Raw genomic sequence first — 23,399 nt, forward strand, 5'->3', positions numbered from 1 at the left:
TTCATTTCTTTTTTTATTAACCTCCCGAGTCCCAGGTCGCGGTTTGGAGCTCGAATTTTCGAAAGACTTTCAGTATGACTTATTTAGACCACGTAGACAAAAAGTGTTAAAGCTTAAATCGGTAATACTTCGGGTTATAATAATATGCGATGTCCAATATATTGGACATCAGGACTCAACTTGAATGTTCCATGTAAACATACCCTAGTAATACCCACCAATATTTGCGAAGAATGTGGTGGAAAATAATAGCTAATCATTCGATCAGCCATGTCCACGCCACCCATGTAGGCATTGTACGCTTGTACAATTTGAGGCCTTTGTACGTCTATGTACTTTTTTTCTTTTGCCGACCACCTGCGGCATGAGTCCAGTGGCTGTTTTCCATGTTGTGACGAGAGGAACGTAACTGCTTTGTTGTCGTACCACCGCACTGCCATCTGTTTATCGTCACTACGAACGCACATCTCGACTGCACCACGCCCAACATCCTTGAACTGTGACTCAGAGGACAACTTGACACGTTTCGGTAGGCGATTATTTATGATAGGGCCTGTGGCTCCAATTCCATTGTCAACAAGCCTACCTAGCAGAGATGATGACGTGAAATAGCGGTCGAAGAACAGCTTTGTTCCCGGACTGAGGCTCTGAGAAAGCCTCATGACTGCTGATTCGGCTATTCCAGAACAGCCTGGGAACAACCGGGTTTTTTTCCCCTGATAAATCTCAAAGTCCAGAAGAAGCTTATCTGGAGCTGCCAAGACAAAATTCTTAAGTCCTACTGGATTAGGCTTCCTTGGGACAAATTGTTTCAACTGCGTCTTCCCTGTAAACGGGATCATCTGCTCATCAACGCTGAGACATTCCTCTCGTGGAAGTTTGCGACATCCTTCAAGCAACCTTTCAGCTAATGGCCTGATCCTCCATAGCCGATCATCTTCTTTGTCATTAGGGGGTACTAAAAGGTCGTTGACAACTTTCAGTCGTGATCGCAGCTGAAAGAACCTGTCTCTCGTCATGTTATTTGCTATGATTGGCACTCGCGTACTCTTCATCCAATACATTCTGATCTGTGGGTATCCAAGGCCTGACATAATGATTGACATGCCAAAAAACATTTTCAATTCATCAGCAGACGTGTTGACACTCCTCCCTGTCTCCGCTACGTGTTTTGTGTTCATGGCCAGAGCCATGTTTTCATACACTTCATCGTCGATGTACGTCTCAAAGTATTTAGCTGGGTTCCAGGACGCTCGCTCATCGTCGTCGCCCAGCATGCCCTGGAACTGTGGAGCCCAAGACGGTTTCCAAAATACGCTCGGCAGCACCATCGGTAATCCTTGATCGGTCTCCTGAATAGAACATAAGCAAAAATAAAACCAGAGAAACAAGCATAGCGACCCTGAATCACGCGTCCACCGCCGTCCGTCCATCCGCACCACATACCCACTTAGGGCGATTGGCCAAGAAGAGTTCCTGATTTCTTTAGCACATACCCACTTAGGGCGATTGGCCAAGAAGAATTCTTTCGCATCACCCGTTCATTCCCACTTCCCCATCGACGACTGCTGCTTCGCCAGGAGCGGAAGTCGGGGCTTAAAGGTTAATGCAATGCAGCGCACGCGTACATTCAAGTGTCAGCCCTGTCAGGACGACGTGAGCCGAGTCCTGTTGTCCAATAAATTGGACGCAACGAAGACGCGCTTGGCAAACAAAAAATAACTCAACGCGTAATGCAAAAAACATGCCAAAAGGTGCACCGACTAATTAAAAATACAACAATAGCTAAAAAACGGCACAGGTACAAGCAAAACATTTGAAATAACACTTACTTTGAAGGGCGGTGCCGTAGAACGCGCCACTGCTGAATGCGGCCATTTTGAACTGGCTTGCCAGGCGCGTCGCTGCACTGGCATTATCTATACTTGACAGAGGGCGCTAGTAGTTGGTGAAAAAACTAAAAAGCAGTTTTCAACTCAAAATAGTGGGCGCTGTGGTGGTAGCAGACGACGTTAAGCTGATCGCACAAGAACTTTGAAAAACTTTGGTACTTCCCGGGTAGTTGTTTAAAAAGTGGAATTTGAAAGCCTAACGTTTGTTTACCATAAGATGTGCGAATACTTTTTGTTACGTATGGTTCATGCCTCAGCCTATAACGACATTTTTCTATTTTATATTCATTGAGATACACGACAGGATCGTGTTTTCCATCATTGAATATATTCAAAGCAAAATCTGGGAGATAAACATTCTCTATTGTAAGATGGGTATTTTTTTTAAAATAAAATTTCATTCCTTTCAATTCCGCGGAATGCAAGAATTTTGCCCAATCCCTCTTCCTGAATGTTGGGGACGTTCAATTCCAATACTGTTATTCCTAAACGTAGAAATCACTTCTTGGTAGCTGTACCGATTTAAAAACGCAACACACGGCTGACGTTATCAGACGCCTTGAGAGCTGCAAAAATATACATGCACGTTGCCAAAGTCGAAGGATGGCAGCAGCTTGCTGACATTTAGAGCAGAGAATAATATATAAGAAAACTATCGTGGCAACGATGCTTTCTCTTGTGGTGTGCGACTGCGGGACAATCGCTGCTCCTTGAGTTATGCCGCCAAGTTGTGTCGTTAAATTTAGTGTCACTACGTTTTGTGCAGGTTTAGGTTACCGTTTCTAAATCACTGATGCCCCGGAACATTGGACACCCCTAACAGACCACATTTTGATTGTTTCGTCATTACGGATTTTTCCCTTAGGTTTTTTCCTTCCTCTATTTCTTGTATGAAGAGCCTTCGCCAAACGCTCCTGTTGGACCTCTGTTCAAGCCTAACGTCAGGAACCGTTTTTGTTAAGCTTAACGACGTACCAAGAAAAACCAAATTCATTGTACGCAAGAAGCGGGTCCGGTTGGAGGCGGTAGACCTAAGAATCGGGTACGTGTGGGTTGGCATAGTGCCGTGGCATACACCGGTTCACCCGTTCCTCGTTAGCTGTCCGGCTGGTTACAATTCGATATTTTCACCAATTTTATTATGCCACAGGCCAGCATTGCCGAATGAACATTGAGAACAGATCAGCTCTTCTTTTCACCTACATCTCGCGTACAAGCCGGTGGGGTCATCCGACCGGGGCATACTCGCGTTCGCAGTCTATAGAAATATCAGCCCAACGCACACCCGCAGACTGACACCTACCCGCTGTCGGAGCTAATGCATATACCCGCGTTCGCACCTAATTGAACTTTAGCGTCCACGTTTCTGGTCACGCTTATGCGGGAACAGTGCGTTTTTGCTACCTGAGAAATGCAATCCTTCAGCCAGGCTCAGTAGTCGCAGTAGAACTAAACTTGCGAGTACAACACTCAGCCAGTGCAACTTCAGCCAAGGTGGCATTAGAACTACAGACAGCGATTGGCCGCTTGGGTTGCAGTGGCAGTGGTTACAGGGCCAGTCTGGCTGCAGGCTGTAGAATATGATCGACACAGCCGGTATAAAATTTGAGCCCATCTCATTCTCATTTCACCCCGGGGCAAAGGGGCCTAATTCTATTTTAATAGCATTTAGAGAAATATGGTTTATTTAAAGAAATATGGTTTCGACACGATGCCTGCCCCCCTACAACCTCAGTGAAGGTCCAAAATCCAAACTGCTCCGCCATGTGCGAATGGTGCAATGGGGTAGACGGCAGTTTCATAACGCGGCGTACCCAGGCTAAATTCGAAACACGGGAAGCGTTTTTAATTCTGGCCCATGATGTGCCTATAATGAAACCCATGCTGCAAATTGGCTTTCCTGATGTGCGTCGTGGGCCTAGCTATTTCTATCTTGGACGTTTACTTCGGGCTTTGAAGACATTGGCTTTTGAACAGAGAAAGCTTCGCGTTTCCACAATCTTTCACTTCACCCACTATCATCATCATCGTCCGAGAAAGTTGGCATTCCTACAGTGCTTTTTTGAGCAATGTCGCCATGTGCGAGCTCACAAGGCTCATCTCTTATATATGCATTTGGTGTCTATTAATTATTAATATGTGATACTTCTGACTTAACTAACGTCTCGCGTTGACAATGGAGGATTCTGAAAGGTGTGCCACTGTGTGCGTTCACAGATGCCTCTTTGTCGGCGCTTCTATCGTTTGCGTGCCCATTTCCGCCGGCTTCTCGTTGAGGAGGTCCCACCCACATGACAAGTTTCCGTTCCCCATATTGAATTTTTCGTCTCTTCTGTCGTAACATGGACTGCGCGTACAGCTCGGACTCAACCTTTGCTGCCACCTGACATATTTGAATTGGCAGTTCTTTAGTCGCAAGAATTTGCGAAACAGTGGTGTTGTGCATAACTCACTGAAATCTTTATCTGTTTCGTTTTCTTGCAGCCAGCTTCAACATGGTTCACTTCGTTGGAAACTGTCTTCTTGCTATTTTCGCTTTCACTCTGGGTATGGCGGACCATCTGACATACTTTTAACACTTTCTTTAAATTGTGTGATAATAGTTTCGAGCAAATGACTTGTGCGAGTTCGTTGCGTTTAAAATCGGAAATAAGTGTTGTTATCGTGGTTGAGGTACGTGTAGAGTATAATGCCGCCAGGGTTTTCGGTGGTTAGCCAGTGGTTTAGTCCCTGTTTTCTAAGCGACCGCGCTCTTCAGTTTATGGCAACTTATCAGCGGCTTTGTCTGTTGTAGCCTTGCCAAAGACCCTTCCCCCCGGTATCTGTAAATGATACTAGCTGTATTTTTGGTTGAGACGGCCTTCGTATTCGGTATATAAACGAAACTAGAACAATGTCTTGATTTCTGTCAGATCACCTGTTTAAAACATAGATACCCACGCTAGTGAGGTAATTATATTTCTATGGTTTGCGCACTGAACGCAATAGAGGTCCCCTCAAGTGCACCTCGCTCAATTGTTTCGCAAAACGAGGCTGGTGAGTAAATTTTCTGAGGTTGACGTCATTATTAACTGGGATAGATGCAGACACGTATCACACCCATCCCTATCCTCATACCAGAGAGTGTTTTTTTTCGTATGGTGCACTACGGGCAGAAAGTTAAGAATCCCCAAGCGGAATTTAAGCCTACAGATTCCTAGGTTAATTCGGTCGTCGAGGTCATACATATATCCTGCACCTTTAGCGTCACCACCTTCATTTTTTTAAAATTAAAACTGGAAGGACAGAAAATAAAATCGACGAAACGAGGAATCGTACCCGTGTGATAATCCATGTGTGGAAAATGTAAAGCAGGTAGGCAGGCAAGGTAAATAGACATAAGAATTACAAAGTATATGATTTATCAATAAAATATTGACCCATTCAAATATATAAACAACATAGAATGCACGCTACAATGAAGAGGCAGAGAGAGATACCGAGAGAAGATGAAGAGCTTGTATTTGCAAGCATCAAAAACGACGACGTGCTGCGACCGGCGACTAGAAATTTTCTTTTGGAGCCCAACCTCACAAGAAGGATCTGCTTGACACTACTTTTCTGACGTCCGCCAGAGAAGCAGGTGTTGACGAGTGCTTTTAGGGTCAACTTACTTTTTCTGTTATCCTCCCATCCTTGCTTCCTATCCCATGTCCTGCTCTGGACCGAGGCCTCGGGGCATATCAAGAAGGCTTCTCTTTTGAGTATATCTATTTCAATTTATTCAAACAAAACAACACCATCAACTAGATAGCACCACGCAATAAGATGTATCTGGAGCCGTTAACACGGGGCAGGTTGGCAAAAAGGCTAAAAGAGTGCTCTGTTAACTTTCAACGAAGTAATCACCTTCATTTATCGAAGGTACATGTTACTGTGCCATCGCTATCGTCTCGATGCACAAGGCCCTACTTCCGGGCCAATTGGGACCAATGTTCGCCACATTTATCCTAAACCCCTCCACCTATAAGGATTTTGGCTCGGAGTCAACACTCATGCAATGCTATATTCATCCTCATTTGCTTACCTTCCACGTTTCAAAAGTCGCATTTAAAAATCAATGTTTTCATTATTCCCTGGTATTTGTGTTTGTTGCGTTTTTTTTACATGACTCCCCTCCAGGCTGGCATGGTGTGGACGCCATTTGCTTAGCATAAAGATGGTAGCAGTAATACCTTTGGCAATATACATTCATCCGGATAACCTTCCCTTTGGGACACGGGAATATCTTTGAGGAAACGCAGGTTTTTATATTTTGTAACGCGCGGAACAATATTGTACGACCGGGAACTGTATCATGCAATTGCTTGAAGCGTGGAAAGTTTTTAAAATTCACGCCCCCCCCCCCCCTCATTCTTATGCAAAACGTTTGTGTAAACACATTCCGTGTGGCTATCGTTGCAACCTACTGACGTTCGGAAGACACCTACATTTTGAAAAATTACGCACATTCTATCTAAAGTTTACAGATGTCTTATGTGGCCCCCAAGTCTGGATTTGAGGCGGTTTTACGCGATAGGAAATTCACTAAAGCATATTGAAAACATTAATTCTGTCCCATATTTTTGTTGCAGTCTTGGTGTCCTTGATCCAGGATGGCGCTGCGATGCCCCCCAATATATATTGGGACACCGCGAAAGCTGTTAAAGATGCTTTCGGAAAGGGGGAGCAGTTGACGCCCGGAAAGAAGTAGACATACCTCTGCAATTGCGCGTGCAATAAAAAGACGTTGTATGTTGCCTTATCCGGAAATGAATCAAATACTTCTACCGGTAGCAAGACTGCAGAGTTGGGTTGAAGTTTTTGTTTATATTATGCATTTTTCAACTGTGAGCAAAAGACACGACGAAAAAGATGGTGGGGGCACTGGAAAATACAGGGGTGTCAAACCGTCTCCGTTACTTGCGTTCCACCTCACACAGTCGTGCACTCACACAAACGCGTGCGCCTAACCCCACTCGCACACGCACACGCACACACACACAGACACACACACACACACACTAACTCACACACACACACACACACAAACACACACACGCGCACACGCCCACGCGCACGCACACGCACACGCACACGCACAGACGCGCGCACACACACGCACGCGCACACGCAGACGCATGCACAAAAACAGACACATCCACACAAACACACAGACACACACGCACACGCACAGACGCGCACACACACACGCACGCGCACACGCAGACGCATGCACACAAACAGACACATCCACACAAACACACAGACACACACGCACACGCACACACGCACACACTCACGCACACACACACACGGACGCATACACGCAGACGCATGCACACACACGCACACACACACGCACGCGCACACGCACACGCATGCGCATAAGAGGCGCAGACGCACACACACACACACGCACACACACACACGCACGCGCACACGCATGCAGACACCCACACGCACACAAGCACACCAAACACACACGCAAGATATCTTATGCAGTCTCCAAGTTTGGATTCGTGGTGGTTATGCGCGGTAGGCAATTCAATGAAGCATGGTCGAAACTAATTCTGCGTCATATTTATCTTGGAGTCTTGGTGTCCTTGATCTAGGACGCTGCGGCGACGCTTCCCCCCAATCTATTTCAGGGCGTCGTGGATGCTTATGCATCTGCTTGGGACCGCACATTCGGAAGGGAGGAGCAGTTGACGCCCGAAAAGAACTACGAGAAAAGAAAATTACGAGTGCAATTAAAAGACATTGTATTTTGCCTTATCCCAATTGGATCAAATACTTCTCCCTGTAGCAAGACTGCAGAGTCGGGGTTGAACGTTTTGTTTATTTTCTGCATATTTCAAACGTGATCAAAAGACACGGTGAAAAAAGTGGTGTGGGCGCTGGAAAACGCAGGGGTGCCACACCGTCTCCGTTACCTACGCGCCACCTCACACAGTCGTGCACTCAAACAAACGCGTGCGCATTACCCCACTCGCACACACACACACTCACACACACACGCACATGCGCGCGCACACACACACACGCACACCCACACACCCACACACACACATGGACACGCAGACGCATGCACACACACACACACGCACACACGCACACACACGCACACACACAGGCACCCGCACACGCAGATGCATGCACACACACACACGCACGCGCACACGCAGACGCGCGCCCACATACACACCCGCGCACACACACACACACACATGTCCCGCACACGCTCACGTAGACGCGCGCCCACACACACACACGCACGCACACGCAGATGCAGACGCATACACACACACGCACGCGCACACACACGCGCTCACACACACACACACGCACACGCAGACGCAGACGCATACACACACACACTCACACGCACGTGCACACGCACGCTCACAAGCACGCGCATACGCAGACGCAGAAGCACACACACACACACCCACGCGCACACGCAGACGCTTGCACACACACATACGCACACAAAAGCACAGCACACCCGCACGCGCACGCACAGACGCACACACACACACACACGCACAGACACACACACACGCACCTTGAGTAATCTTGGAGACGGTATTGGCGATGCCGTGGACCCTGATCCCCTAAAATATAAGTTGGAACAACCGTGGCAATTTTTTGTAAGGTGAAGGATACAAACATGAAACGGTGGCCGTCAGAGCCTCGGTCAAGCTCCGGCGGACGGGCTTGATGTCTATTTACCAGGCAGGGAGCTCCGGGAACTCTATAGCTAACATGGTAAGGCTCGAGAAGAAAGTACCCCCGTTCCCTGCTGTATACTATAGCGTATGGTATATTAACTCCTGCCTCCCCTCCCAACCAAACGATCGCTACCTGAAGAGGGATCGTACCGAACTAATTGCTTTCCTGCCACTTTCTCCTCAATTGTTTACAAGACCTGACAACTTCCCTCGTTTTCTGCTAATACAGTCGGTTAAGAAAGATGCACCAATTACCAGTAAATCAGTCTTCTTGGTAGCTAAGTTCATAGTGAGTGTAGTGGGCGTAAGGTACAAGGCGAAGAAGCTAGCATCCGGTGACATTCTCGTTGAAGCGCGAACTAAAGAACAATCCACTAAACTATTGAGCCAGACTTACATGCAAGATGTCAAAGTATCTGTCACTCACACCGAAGCTTAAACAGCCTGAAAGGTCTAATTTCTGAACCTGACCTCTTTTAAAAACCGATTCTGACAACCTAGACGGCATGCGTGACTTAGGGGTTACTGCAATCAGAATATTAATGATTAGGCGTGATGGAAATGAAATACCCCCGAAGCATGTGATTCTAAGTTTTGATCGGAGCACTCTTCCCCAGTCAGTCACTACCCGATTTTTGCATTGCGAAGTCCGACCATTAATTCTCAACATCCGCCGATACTTCAAGTGCCAACAGTATGGGCACAGTACAACCTCCTGCCGCAGATGTCTGACGTGCGCCAAGTGTGCAGCGCCCGATCATTCGTCCGAAAACTGTACATCTGTTGAAATGTGCCAAATGTGAACAACCGCATGCAGCCTATTCCCGAATATGTGAAACGTTCATAGCTGAAAAACAAATATTCAACCTCAAAGTAGCGCAAAACATCACCTACCAGGTAGCGAGGAGAAAACATGCCATGTTTTCTCCTATGTATACCAACGCGGCTCGCCAGAGGTACAGCCGCGTCTGGGGTCGGTGGTGACCCAGTACAGGAGTGCTGACTTGGTCCCATCCTCGCCCCCCGCTGTATTGCTCTCTGCAGCCAAAACGTCATCACACTGCCTGTGACTGCAACCACAGTGACGACAAAGACTTCTGTAGGTGGTGCTGCCACTCCGGTGTCCGTTGCATCCACCCTCACTGAGCGAGAGAGGTTGGGGAACATGGACTCTGGGGGGAGGAGGGAGGAGGGCTGCTACACCCTCCACGCTTGCCGTGCCGTGTTCTGCGTCTCCAGCGTGTGCGACCAACAAAGACACCAACCTTCTCGGAGCACGCCCGAAAGAGCCTGACTCATCAGCTGCTCGTGGGGCGCCCGTAGACGAAATGTATGTAACGCCGTCCCAAGGTGGCACCAGAGCTGTTGAAGAAGCGGCGCCCTTTAGTTGTGCGTAGAAAGTAAATAACAAGAGTAAGAGGTCCACCACGTAACAAATCAAATCAAATCAGTTTTTTTGCATCACAGTGATGCGGGCAGGCTCGGGCAAAAAGCGAACAGGTTTCACTTGAGGAAACCCGAGCCCCCCTTGGGTACAAGGCATACATCAAGGGCACATCTCCCACCCTCAGCAATACAGGCGCTTCATGTGACAAGCGGTACATGCACTCCATTGGTAAAACAGATTGGATAAAAGCACTGTCTTTATAAAATAACCCCTATTACACAACTACTTAGACACTACTTAGACACTCAAACATGATCGGAGTCAACAAGAAATAGAGCATAATATATAGCAATGCACAACAGCAATATCTATGAAAAACGAAATCGGCATAACAAGTGGCAGTTTGAAAACAGTAAAAAAAACGTTACAGGAAGTGCTCTCGTGTAGCGCGAGCACTAGATCCTTGTAGGCAGAAACCGTCTGATATGAAATCATTTAGTAGCCTCGGAAAGGCATACCTTATCATCTGCCGTCCATGCTCAGTACGGCAAAATGGAAGGTACCAAAATTGTTGCTTTCGAAACGTGTAAGTTACGGGGTTCGGTTTAAGGGATAGCATTTGTAAGAAACTTTCTTCACAATTAGCAACAGATTTTTTATAACGCGTCGCCAGGCAAAATTTATATAAGTTAGGAACAGGTACAATTTTAAAACGCGTGAACAACTCCTTGGTGTGGGAAAGGTAGTCAACGTTTGCTATGTGACGCACTGCTTTCTTTTGGAGCAGGTACATTTTCTGTATGTTACAGTTTGTTGTATTGCCCCAGATAAGGAAGCAATAATTCACATGTGATACAAACAACGCGTTGTACAAAAGGAGTTTTACAGATAATGGAAAGAAGGAGCGAACTTTGGCGAGTATTCCGACAGATTTTCCTAACATGTGATGGTCCCAGCTCATGTTTTTGTGGAAAATAACTCCTAATGTTTTTACGGTGTCTACGACCTGTGTGATAGTGTTATCCATTATGATGCTGCGGTCCACTGAAACAACACTCTGTCTTGAATGAAATAACACGGCTTTCGTTTTTTTTAGTATTTATGAGTAAGGAATTTGCTGTACTCCACGAGTTCAACTTTTCTAAAACGCCATTTATATCTGAAATTAGAGAGGGTATATCTGTGCCTTTGAATAGGAGGGTTGTGTCGTCCGCATATAAAATATAATGTGGTTTGTCACTAATACATGTTATGTCATTCACGTACCGAATAAATAATAGCGGGCCTAAAATGCTTCCTTGCGGAACACCAGTGGTTATTTCAATTTGTTGAAGAGTAGAGAGGGTCTTTCCTATTGCTACGCATTGCAACCTGTGTTCTAGATATGATTTAAGAAGATCAGACGCGATGCCACGGATGCCATATAACTCTAATTTTTGGAGGAGGGTCTGATGATTTAGGCGGTCAAAAGCCTTCGAAAAGTGTACAAATACACCCATACACAGTTGTTTATTTTCGAGTGCGTCAAGGATCATTTCTTTTTGCATTAGCAGTGCTGTTTCAGTAGACCTTTTGGTACGAAAGCCATACTGCGCTGGACTTATTAGTTCGAATTTGTTACAAAAGTTAGCGAGTCTTTTATAGATTACTTTTTCCAATCCTTTTGAAAAAACCGGTAGAATAGAAATGGGTCTATAGTTGGACATCTCATTTCTATCACCACCTTTAAAAAGCATTACAACCTTTGAAACTTGCATAAGCTTCGGAAAGCAACCTGTTGATAATGCTAAATTGTATATAAAACTTAGAACCGGGGTGATAGTGTTAATTACGTATTTGACTGGACCAATTTGCATGTCGTCAACATCACAAGTTTTACTGTTCGGGAGAGAAATAAATATTGCCTCAATTTCACTTTGATCTGTTGGTTCAAAAAATATGCTTTTGGGGTTTCTAGGTATTGCATGACCGTTAGTTGTGTGGCAATGCGTTCTCATGACAACTTGTTTGAAAAATGTATTGAATTGTTCGGCAAGTTCTATACCGCGCACACGGTAGCCTTGAGAAACGAGTTCTTCGACAGGAGGGGGGTGCGCTCTCAGATTAAGAAGCTTGTTAATCTTTCTCCATACATCTGCAGTGCCTTTGCAGGCATCTTGCTGAAACTGACTATGCAAGTAACACCGCTTTTCATTTTTTAGAAATGAGTTCAACTTGTTGCGATATTGCTTAAACTTTTGTAGATCTGAAATTAGCCTTGTTTTAAGAAATTTCTTGTATAACTTATTATTCTGTTTTATTCGTCTCAAGCATTCTTCGTTTATCCAAGGTTTGCGATTTTTAATATTCGTTTTAAAAGTTATTTCTTTAAAACTTTCAAGGTAAACACGTTTAAAAACTGATAAAAACTTGTCGTACGCAGCATCGGCAGTTTCGCAGGACAATACGTCGGCCCAGCTTTCGTTCATGAGGCGGGAATGGAAAGAATGCAAAGTATCTTGTGTTATGTTTTGAATGCCTGCTGTCGCTGCTACTTTCACATGCGTCCTGTTATCATGACGTTCTAAGAAAAGATAAATGGGGAAGTGGTCACTTATGCTGGAGCAAACAACGCCAGATAACATTTTGGTACTATTTGTATTGGTAATAAAAAGATCTAGTACACTTTCTGTCTGAAGTGTGACACGTGTTGGCGTTTGACTGCAAATCGCAAAACCGTTTGATTCTATCGTTAAGCGGAACGACTCCTGCGCTGGGCCAGTTTTCTTTATATCGATATTGAAGTCACCACCAAGTATTAATTCAAGATGATTTTCAGGCGCGTAGTTTAAGAGGCGCTCAAAGTGGGTGATGAAATTGCTTATCTGACTGTTCGGTGGCCGGTACATGACGCTGTAAATATTTTTGTTTGACACCAGCGCCAGACATTCAAAATCGTCAGTTATGAATGAAAGCTCTGAAATTATATCACATTGAAATTCATTCCTTATGAGGATTTCGATACCACCACATTGCTTGTGCTGTCTATTTATGAAGAAACTTTGATAACCTTCAAACCAGCAAACTTCCTCGTTCGATGAGTACCATGTTTCCGTCAGCATTATTATATCAAATTTGAAAACAAATTCCTTGAGAAAGACAAGAAGTTCCTGTTTCTTATGCCGCCCTGATCGAATATTGAGGTGAAGGCAGGTAAGACCTATATTTTCAGACGAAATATATGCATTGTTAACGGCAACCGGGCATTAAAATAAAACTAAAACAAACAAACAAGCACAATCTTGCCTAAAACGAAATCAACGCTGCAAGACGTTGGAAAGTGGAATTGTAGGGTCTTGTTGAAAAATCTTGACGACATTGATAGAACACAAGTCGGATGTAATTTGTCTCCAAGAAACACATCTGAACCAAATCACACATACTTTCTGACACAGTGCACAGTTTTTAAAAAGGATATAGATGGCTGCACTCGCTCTTCTGCAGGTGTTGCCCTCGTTGTTCAGAAGTGGATTGCTTTTCACCAAATCAGACTGCAAACTAACCTTGAAGCGGTTCCCATAAGGGCAACTATTTTTGATAAGTTAACAAAAGTTTGTTCTTTATAAATAACCCCTGAGTACTAACTCCGAGCTAATGAATTTAAAAGTCCATTTGACCAGTTCCTACACCCTTTCATAAAGATGGGTGACTTTAATGCTCACCATGAGCTCCGAGGCTCTTTACGTGGCGATGCCCTGGCGAGACGTATAGAAAAATGTTTTTCTCTCATCTGGTACCTGCTTGTTTAACAAAAAAAACCCAACTTGTTACAGAACAACACGCAACACAGACTCTGTGATCGACCTGGCAATAGGCTCCCCCACTCTCTTTCCTTTAATAAAGTGGAGTATAGGTTCCAATCCCTAGGGTAGCGACTACTTTCCTGTCACGTTAAGCGCTATAAGCAGCGCCACAATCCAAACACGTGCACGGATATTTCGTGAAGAGTGTGCTGATTGGAAAAAGTTCATAGAAATGTCCCAACTGTCTTATGCACAATTAGCAAAACTTGACATTGACCACACTACTGATATCATCATCGCACACATCATTAATGCCGCTCATTCCTCTATCCCTCAGCATCTGGTAGAAACAACAACAAACCGAGGCCTTGGTAAACGAGGAGTTCAGGGGAGCTCGAAAGGAAATAAAGAAAACCTGGGGTATCTTAGGAAGCCGTCTAACGACTTAGAACCTCATTTCTTTAAAACGTGCAAAAGCATTGGGCAGGCGAATAAGACGCGCGGCAAAAATTGAGAGCTTGAAAGCATTTATCTGATCTATGAAATTATACACTGATATACACAAAGTTTGGAAAAGGATTAGTGCGTTACAAGGGCGCAAAAAAAGCACCCTCCAACTTGTTAGCATGACTGGAGACAGGTTTGAAGATCATGCTAATGCTCTTGGCCGACACTTTGAGGGTGTTTCCAGCTCTGCTCACTACACCGCAGTTTTTAAGAAAAAAACATCTAATGGAACAACAACGTCTGCGAACGATGAAATAAAAAAATTGAATACAACGGTCCATTCACTATGCAGAAGTTCTCTCTCTCATCACGCGGGAAAATAGCCCCAGGGGCGAACAGTATCACATACGAAATGATAAAACATGCGCACGAAGATACCCATGCTGCAATTCTTCATTCATTCAATAAAATATGGCAAACAGGACGTCTCCGAATTCATGGAAAGAGGCCATTGGTATTTCAAGCTTAAAAGATAGAAAGGCAATTGTTTTACAAAGAAGCTATAGGACGATTGCGTTGACGAGCTGCTTGTGTAAGCTGCATGAAAAAATGGTTAACAGACATTTAGTGCACATTTTAGAATACCATGAAACTTTAAACAATTCGCAGGCAGGCTTTAGGTCACAAAGGTGCACAACTGACAGTCTCGTGGAATTTAAGTCTTACGCAAGGGATGCATTTTTACATAAGCATCACTGCATGACTGTCTTCTTCGACATAGAAAAATCGTTTGACACTGCATGGAGTAATGACATCTTACTTGGTCTCTGCTCGTACGGAATTTGTGGCAATATGCTAAATATTACTATGCTAAATATTCTAAATATTGAGACTTGATTATGGTAGTGTGGCGTATCAGACAGCCCCAAAGGCTGCGCTGAAACCGCTTGATGCTGTTTATCATCTAAGCCTGCGATTGGCAACTGGCGCTTTCCGTACCAGCCCAATAGAAAGCTTATATGTTAAATCAGATATGTGGTCACCGGTAAATCAAGCATGCCTACACAGCCTTGTTTTACGCAGTAAAAAGAACTTCCACCGTAAAGCATCAATCGAACTTCTGAATACATGACACATCCACCGTATCTTTATTCCATAAAAAGGCCCTCAATTTCACAGCCTTACACGATCACCGTAAACACTCTAGCATCCAAAGTGGAGATTTTGTTCAAAAAGACCTACAAAACCACTTTGTCTTATGTTATAGCCCCTTGGAAGCTAGCGCCAGTGGTATGTTACATGTCCTTTACAAAAATAGACAAAAACAAAGCACTTGGTGCCTTGATCCATCAACATTTTCTAACCCTTCCACATCAATATCAATGTACAGAGTTGTACACAGATGCCTCCAACACAAACTCTGCAGTATCATGTGCTGTGCATGGACCGAACCTTTGCATTTCAAAAATCCTTAACCCTAAAACCAGAAATTAACAGGTGAAACCCAAGGTATTGCGATAACTGTAGAACACATAATGCAGAATAAAATATTTTTCTCAGTCATATACACTGATTCACTGAGTGTAGTTAGCGAAGCCCCCCTATCGTTAGCGAAGCCCCATAAGAATGCAGTGTTAAACTTGCTCACAAACGCTATTATGTCAGCATACTCGATGGGGCTCAAAATTATAGTCTGCTGGGTTCCTGGCCATTGATGAATAGCGGGAAACGAGACTGCTGATAGAGAAGCAGCTGCTGCTGCTCTTCGTAGAAATGTGGACATTATGTCTGTGCCTTACTGTGACCTGAAATCGCTCATTAACAGAAAACTCCCGGAAAGCTGGCAGAAACACTGGGACACGCAAACGAAAAACAAACTTTATGCAATTAAACCACAAATAGGTAGACACAACAGAAAAACTACACAGGTCTGTAGAAGTCGCTCTTCGTCGTTTAAGAACACGACACATCACATGGCACACGTGGATAGCTTTTGAACTGAACACATGGCCAAGATGTGATAAATGTGGAGGATTTCTGTCTGTACTCCATATCCTAGTTGAATGTAGGGTACTCAAAAGAGAATGTCAGAGACACTTCGCTAATCTGCAGACGCAGCACATACCACTACACCCGGCACACTTTCTCTCGGATGTAGGAATAATCAGTTACAAAAAAGTTTTAGGCTACTTGGCCGAGGTTACCTTTTAAATGCAGAGCATTTCAGTAACTCACGATGTCACCCGAGTTGACGTCCGTAGTCTGCTTCGCTCCCCCTACACTATAGAAAAAATACTTACCAGCGCAGGTTTCGATCCCATGACTCTGCGGGCGGAACGCAAGGTACATGGTGCTCTACCCATTGAGCCACAAAGCCGACACAGAACGGAAGGTTACGAACGCGCCTTATATCCTTGACTCATTCAACCGTCAGCCACAAGTGCGCCCTCTCCCCCGCGTCCTCCTCGCCTTCTCTCCGCTCGCAACACCCTCTCTTGCCGCGTTCGGTTCGGGCGCACAACAGGTGGGGACGTGCAAACACCCTCTCTCACCACGTTGGGTTCGCGCTGAGCAACAGGTGGTTCGCGCGCAAGAACAGGTGGGGGCGCTCGCATCGCGCTCTCTCGCCGCGGTCGGTTCGCGCTTAAACCACATATGTCGTTCGCGCGCGCTCCGGTCGCTCACATCTGTGGCGTGATCGTGACGTCAACATCGCGCGTTCGTGTGGTGGCGCGATTTCGGCGCTATAACACTCTCTCGCGAGGGGCATTAGATTAGATTCGATTGGATTGGCTTGGATTGGCTTGGCTTGGCTTGGCTTGGATGGGTTTGGATTTGGATTGGATTGGATTAAAGGGGATTGTGTTGGATTGTGTTGCGTCATAGCCACTCCACGTTGAGTCATAGCCGCGGCAGGGGGTTCACGGCACGTTTCACGTCTCACCATCGACTTCATCGACAATGTCTACGCTGGAAGACAACAATTACAACCACAACAACCAATACGTAATCCATACGACTTGCAGGCGCGCCCCCCGCGAAAATGCTCTGCATTTGATCGTGCCCCTCGCGAGGGGGATGTTTCTTTTTAAGGAAAATTTCTTATCGCACATGACACCAGCTTCTCCGCCAGTAATCAGAACATTGCTGAGGTACTTTTCCGTGACACTCGTGGGCCTCATCCTTTTTGTGCTAGCAAAAACTTTCCCCGAGGGACCCTGATTTTTAGCTCGAATCTTTTTCTACTCGCTGGACTATTATTCACTTTTTAGTGACAATCATTGGCCCTGTACACCAGTTTTGCATAACCATCGTTTGACAAAAGCATACAGCATATAACTCACCTGCGAAATTAACACACCCTTGTTTTGGCGCTCTTTGGCCTAGAAGCCCTTGCGCCATTAAATACAATCATCATCAATCATCATCATCACACACACACACGCGCGCACACGCAGACACGCACACACAGACACACACACAGACGAACGCGCACACGCAGTCGCGTGCACACACACGCACTCACACACACAAGCGCGCGCTCACGCACGCACGCACGCACACACACACACACACACACACACACACACACACACACACACACACACACACACACACACACACACACACACTTACGGACAGGCATGCTCAGGCACAGGGGAACAACTCAGGCGACAAGATTTCTTTCAGTCAAAGGAACAAGCATATAAAAATATAAAAATGTAAAAATGTAAAAATTGATGTAAAAATGTTGGTTTTAATGCAAACGGGTGAAGAGTTGCTTGGCGTTCAACTAAATGATTTAAATGACTGTTTCACCTATAACGAAATGAAGTTTCTTTCGCGTTCCGAACAACTTTGCAGTACCGCCAACATGCTGGATGTCAGCTGCACTATAGGCATGTTTGCCACCGGTTGTGCTGTCAGAGATGTGAACAAGCCGGTAGACGAGCCACTACTTTTCGGTCGTGCGGCACACGTCAAGGCATTCTTTGCTAGGTCCTGTTGATTTGCCATATCGGGAGTAAGTGGCTATGGGGCTCCGGCGATCTTCTTGGCGCCAATCAGCCAACGGGGTCCATCAACAAATCGCCCACTTACAAGCCATAGTGAATCTTTCTTTCTTTCCGGTATACATATCATTCGCAAAAATAGAATGTATAGCATTAAAGTCGCTGTTACGTTGCACCATTCGAGTAGTCATGGCCCGGTTATGTTCCTTTGTTTGTGAGCAGTTGAGCGCGACTTTGATGAAGCGATGGTTAAAGGATTCCCTAAAGGGAGAGAAATATAGGGTGTTCGGGGCACATGGAGACTGTGTGGGCAGCAATGTGAGATGTGTAGCTGGCCGACATCAAACGGTATTGCGCTGTCATATCATGTGCCATTTGTTAGTCGGCGCCAAATTCGCTATTTTGCGACAGAGAGGTTAAGGTGGTGCCCGCGTGCCTAGTGCAAGTGTGACGGTAGGGCGATAGGATGACAGTGTAGTAGGTGGTACGGAAATGTTGAGGCACAATTATAAAGGCCCTAAGCTTGGAATTGTAGGGAGTGCCCATAAGTGGAACGCGAGGGCCACATCATGTGCTGCTTCGTTCCCATGAAGAGAGGCATGTCATGGGTGATTATGATGTTGACTGCGGGTAGCTCGCATAAGTCTTCCGAATTTTTTCGCCATCACCGGTACACTTTACACGACGGAAGTTTGGCCGACTTGCTGAGAAATGGTGAATACGGTTAGGTGGATATTGGATGCGCTTGTGTGCCCGCAGAAATTGTAGTGGGGGTGGGTTTCGTATATGTTGAAGAAAGCTAATGAAGAAACCGTCGGAGGAATGGTGTCCTCGGTGTCAGAGGTTGTTACAGTCTATCGAGGGTATGGTGGTGCTGGGGTAACGCCGGTGTCACGGGAGTCCGGTGCCGAGAAGTACTTCCGTTGAAGGTGTTACTCTCGGAATTTGCGTCAGCCGGTGTTTTACGCTGGATATATATGGCTTGGAAGTGATGCCCTTTGATATGGGTCCTAATGTTGGAAGGGAGGTGGTGCAGCATATTATCGTGGTTGGGCGTGGGGTCGCTTAGCGCCCGTGAGGAGAGTTTGGCCGATTGCGGGGGAGTAGCAGGCCCGCCGACTGACCGGATTGGGGTGCTCGGTTGAACTCGCATAAGGTTTATGCAGTCTAGTTGATGCAATTTGGTGGGGGAGGGAGAGGGTTGAAGACTCACTGTGCTCAAGTATGCACCACATATGAGTTCATATAGTGCTAAGGTGGGAGGACCGGCTTGTTGGTTTGCAATCAGGGGTATGCCAGTCTGCGGGAAAAGGTATGCCAAGAATTCGCTCTGTAATGACTTGCGGGACCAGTGCGACCTTGATGATTATTTGAGGATCTGATGTGCATGTGCGTTGAGCGCGGGTTCTTGCACGGAGGACCAAGAGACCGTACTTGGGGGGAACCGGCACTTGAGAGCCGCGTCGAGTGTTTGCCTGATTATTTATTTTTTTATTTTAGTACCCCCAGTGCCTTTTCAAGGCATTAGATTGGGGGGAGAAGAGAGAAATTTGTAAAAAACACAGGCAAATAAGAAATATCCTCTGAAGGACAATGACAAGCAAAACCCGGCAGATTGAATGAATATACACTACTGAAACCACAAAAATACATCATTACACATAACTGAAACAACATTATTCGAGCGTGGTTAAACAATTCGGTTCTAGAATGTAGTTCTTTTATTTTACAGGAGGGATCTGACCTTAGTGAAGCATAGTGTGGACTCACAAAATTTATTAACAATTTCTCTCTATCCCTTTTTTGTTATGAAATATATTTTGAAATACATTTTAGTCTTAGTACTCTTCTGCGATGATGAATCGAATACCAACCTAGGCTGCGCTTAGTAGTGGACACACTGAAGTTATTTGAGTAGTCTTTAAGAACAAAGCGAGTAGTCAAATTTTGCACTAATTGAAGTTTCTCGATATAAGATTTTATGTGGATCCAATACCGTACAGGCAAACTCGATTATGGGACGAACATTGGTCTTGTACCGCCACTCTTCGCTGGAAAACGCTTCTCGTTGCGACGTAGGAAACCCAAAACGCGACAAGCTTTCACACAAACATAATTAACATGATGGCGCCAGGACAGGGCCGAGGTAACATGTACGATACAACCAAGATATTTATGCTTGAACGTTTCGTTATTACATGTATCATAATGGTATAGGAATAAACCAGAGGTGTTTTCTTTCACGTAAAGCGCATGTACACTGAATGGTAGTGAACCAGGTAATGTGAAATACTGAATTCTGCTGGAGGCGTAAACGGCGCAATGCAGCGCGCGTTGGAACACGCGCGGTTTTCGGCGCTGAAACAAGCCGCACGCAAAAAGCTGGGATCCAGCGCGCGCTCGAACGCGCGGTGCTCTCGGCGCCTAAATGCGCTGGAATGTTACGCCGAAAGACGCCGGAAACCACGCGTCGTCAGCGGATAGCGCTGCTGATTATAGCGCTGAAATATTTTCTCTAGCTATATATTTACAAACTTGCGTAGGTGTTCACAAAAAATACAGAGCTCCTTCCTTCACGGAAGCTTTAGAAGCGCTACAAAATTTTAGATGCCAGGCATCTTTTTAACTCGCCTTGTCCCGCGTCGTTGTCGCGGGCGTAGTCCACATCCCTCCCCCATTCTCCTCGCCGCGGCAGCTGCGCGCTCCGCCGCTTTTACCGCAGCGCCATCTGTGCGTCAGCGCGGTCAGCGCGCAGCTTGCGCTCGGCTACCAACGCAAGGAGAAATATTGAGATAGAAAATTGGTTGCATTCCAGGTTTCGTTCTTTAGCTCTTTATTTTAATGTAGGGGTCATTATATCGTGTCAGTGAGTGAAAGCCAATTATGGCAAGACCTATTTAAAGACTTAAATGGAAAGCTTCCTCTTTCAAACTCTCCAATCTATATTGAACGTTTTTCTACGTTTCAGACTTTTTGGAGGAAACTTGTCAATACAGAGCTCATCCTTCTTACCTTTTTTGTACTGCTGATAACAATAATTGGCCTGTCCTACAGCCAGGGCGGTGTTTCGGAGCATATAAGCGGCGCATGAGTTCAGCTCCTCCGCCGATACCCCGCACTGCAAGCTTTTGCCCAGGCCATCCCAGACGTAACCCGTAAGTGAACAACAGTTTCACGCACATTTTACTTACACCTTATTGATTTAAAAATTTGCCTAAAACAAGTCAACGCTTGTTTACGAGATTTGGTTTTCAAAGCCAAAATAGCGCCATAGAGTTGGAGGTTAAACTGACATTCCCAGAAAGTCTTTTTCAATATGTTTGGTAAAAGCAGACCGTATCTTTTGGTGCTGCTGCCTTGGTGATGAAAATGCATCTGGTATATTTCGCTGTGCAATGCCCAACTCCATACCATTGGGAACAGCGAAGAGGAACACAGCGGGATATTATCTGAAATGAGTCAAATCGAGGAACAGGAACAAAGTCAGATAAACTTTTGTGGTAAGAGAAGCTCAGCAACGTTCCTCTACAAAAGCGGTTGAAACAAAACAGATCTGATAACACCCGGAAAACGAGTATGAACATCATATTTTGTATAAAGATAAGCGAGATGCGGCTGTGGCACGGATCTAGATCAGCCAAATTCATTTGCCCAGTGGGAGTGTGCTCTTGGCGTGATGTCATATAACCAATTGCAATAGGGTAGAAAGTCAGGCAACCTGGGTTGTCGCTTTTGTTGAGTTTGTTTAGCCGTTTGTTGCAAGGGGAATTATATAATCAGCATGGCAGCCTTACCGGAAGTTTCCGCCTGACAGCTAGGACTTTTTCGGGAAAGTTTTTTCTGCTTTTTGAAGCTGGCTGATCTTGAATTCCAACGGCAAATAAGAGATCGCCGAAATATCCTTCCCCAGACATGAACTGCCAATGAAAAGACAACAAAGTTAACCAAAGAAGCGACCGAAATAAACTGCGAGATATGAGACAATCAATGCACCCCATCTACCCCGCCTTTAACGGTTTATAATGGTTAGTTTTGTTCTTTAAGTGCGGAGCTTCTTAAATATAGTCTTGCTATGGGGACGTTAGCAAAAAATTACCAAAAAAAAACTGCGGCTCCTGTGTAGGGTGCACCACAGCAGATAGGGTATTATAACTGTGAAGCACATGGAGAATTTGCGTATGCGGACCCATCATTTAAACTCTGGAGTAGCAAATCTTCATTGCTACCACAAGCAGCGAATTTTCGAAATTACCCCAGGCTGGGTTCTCTAATTTGTGGTGTCTATGCAGGAATGCGCACAAGATGCGTGCTTTCGCTGTTCGAAGTTCATTTTCACATGCTCTACCGGCATGGCTGCTCTGCTGCCGAGACGCATCTTCGACCACTCGAGCTAGAGGCTGTGTCGGCTTCTGCTTCATCACCGGCGCTCCCTTTGAGATGTACCGATGCAATCGCAGCCACACCACCCCCTACCCCACCTCGCAGAGAGGAGCCCCTCACAGGGTTCGAAAAAATTCTTGAACTGCATGCGGCGACCAAAGCACGTGACACATTTCCCGGAATACCGAGGCCCTCCTCGCCACATACTGGACGAAAACGTCTCTGTTGCCGAGGTCAGACAGGCCATCTTTGCGCCCAATCACAAGTCTGCCTCGCGTCCCGACGGGGTCACTAACAGAATAATGAGAAACCTTGATGTCCCATCGATTGCCTTTCTTACCGACAGGTCTGGAAGAATAGCGTTGTTCCTGCTGAATGAAAATTGGCCTGCACGGTTGTCATCCCCAAACCCGGCAAGGCACCGAACATCGAGAACCTCAAGCCTATTTCTCAAACGTCTTGCGTCGGCAATATAATGAAGCAGTCCGCACTTAATAGGATTAACAGGTAGGTGAAGGACAACGAGATTAACCCATGCAGAATGATTGGCATTCGAGTAGGATTCTAGAAGCAGGAAGCCATGAAACCAATCACGCATCCGGTCGTGGACGGTCCTTAAAGTGACGTAAAGGCTCTGCTCGTCCTGGACCTCGAGAAGTCTTTCGATAGCCTGCTCCACACCTTAATCGTCCAAACAATTTCAGATATGGGTCTCGGTTCCAGATTCCACAGCTGAGTTATCTCTT

General features: G+C 45.6%; 1 protein-coding gene across 12 annotated transcripts in view; it reads left to right on the forward strand.

The window, feature by feature from the left end:
- The window catches only part of LOC144138406 (uncharacterized), a 114,182-nt gene that overhangs the window by 78,649 nt on the left and 12,134 nt on the right, over nucleotides 1-23,399 (forward strand). For 2 of the 12 annotated variants that reach the window (XR_013315877.1, XR_013315881.1), the window contains exons 3-4: nucleotides 21,242-21,428; nucleotides 22,127-22,298. The exons of 1 other annotated variant lie outside the window; for it this stretch is intronic. The gene's annotated coding sequence lies outside the window, so the exon portion shown is untranslated. Of the gene's footprint in view, nucleotides 1-4,376; nucleotides 4,440-6,505; nucleotides 6,660-21,241; nucleotides 21,429-22,126; nucleotides 22,299-22,562; nucleotides 23,161-23,399 lie in introns of all 12 variants that reach the window. 9 more of the 12 variants (XR_013315878.1, XR_013315882.1, XR_013315880.1 and 6 more) reach the window with 6 other exon arrangements.

Source organism: Haemaphysalis longicornis, unplaced genomic scaffold (genome assembly GCF_048455015.1).
Source record: "Haemaphysalis longicornis isolate Haplotype H1 unplaced genomic scaffold, Haemaphysalis longicornis Haplotype H1 scaffold_5, whole genome shotgun sequence".
Classification (NCBI taxonomy): domain Eukaryota; kingdom Metazoa; phylum Arthropoda; class Arachnida; order Ixodida; family Ixodidae; genus Haemaphysalis; species Haemaphysalis longicornis.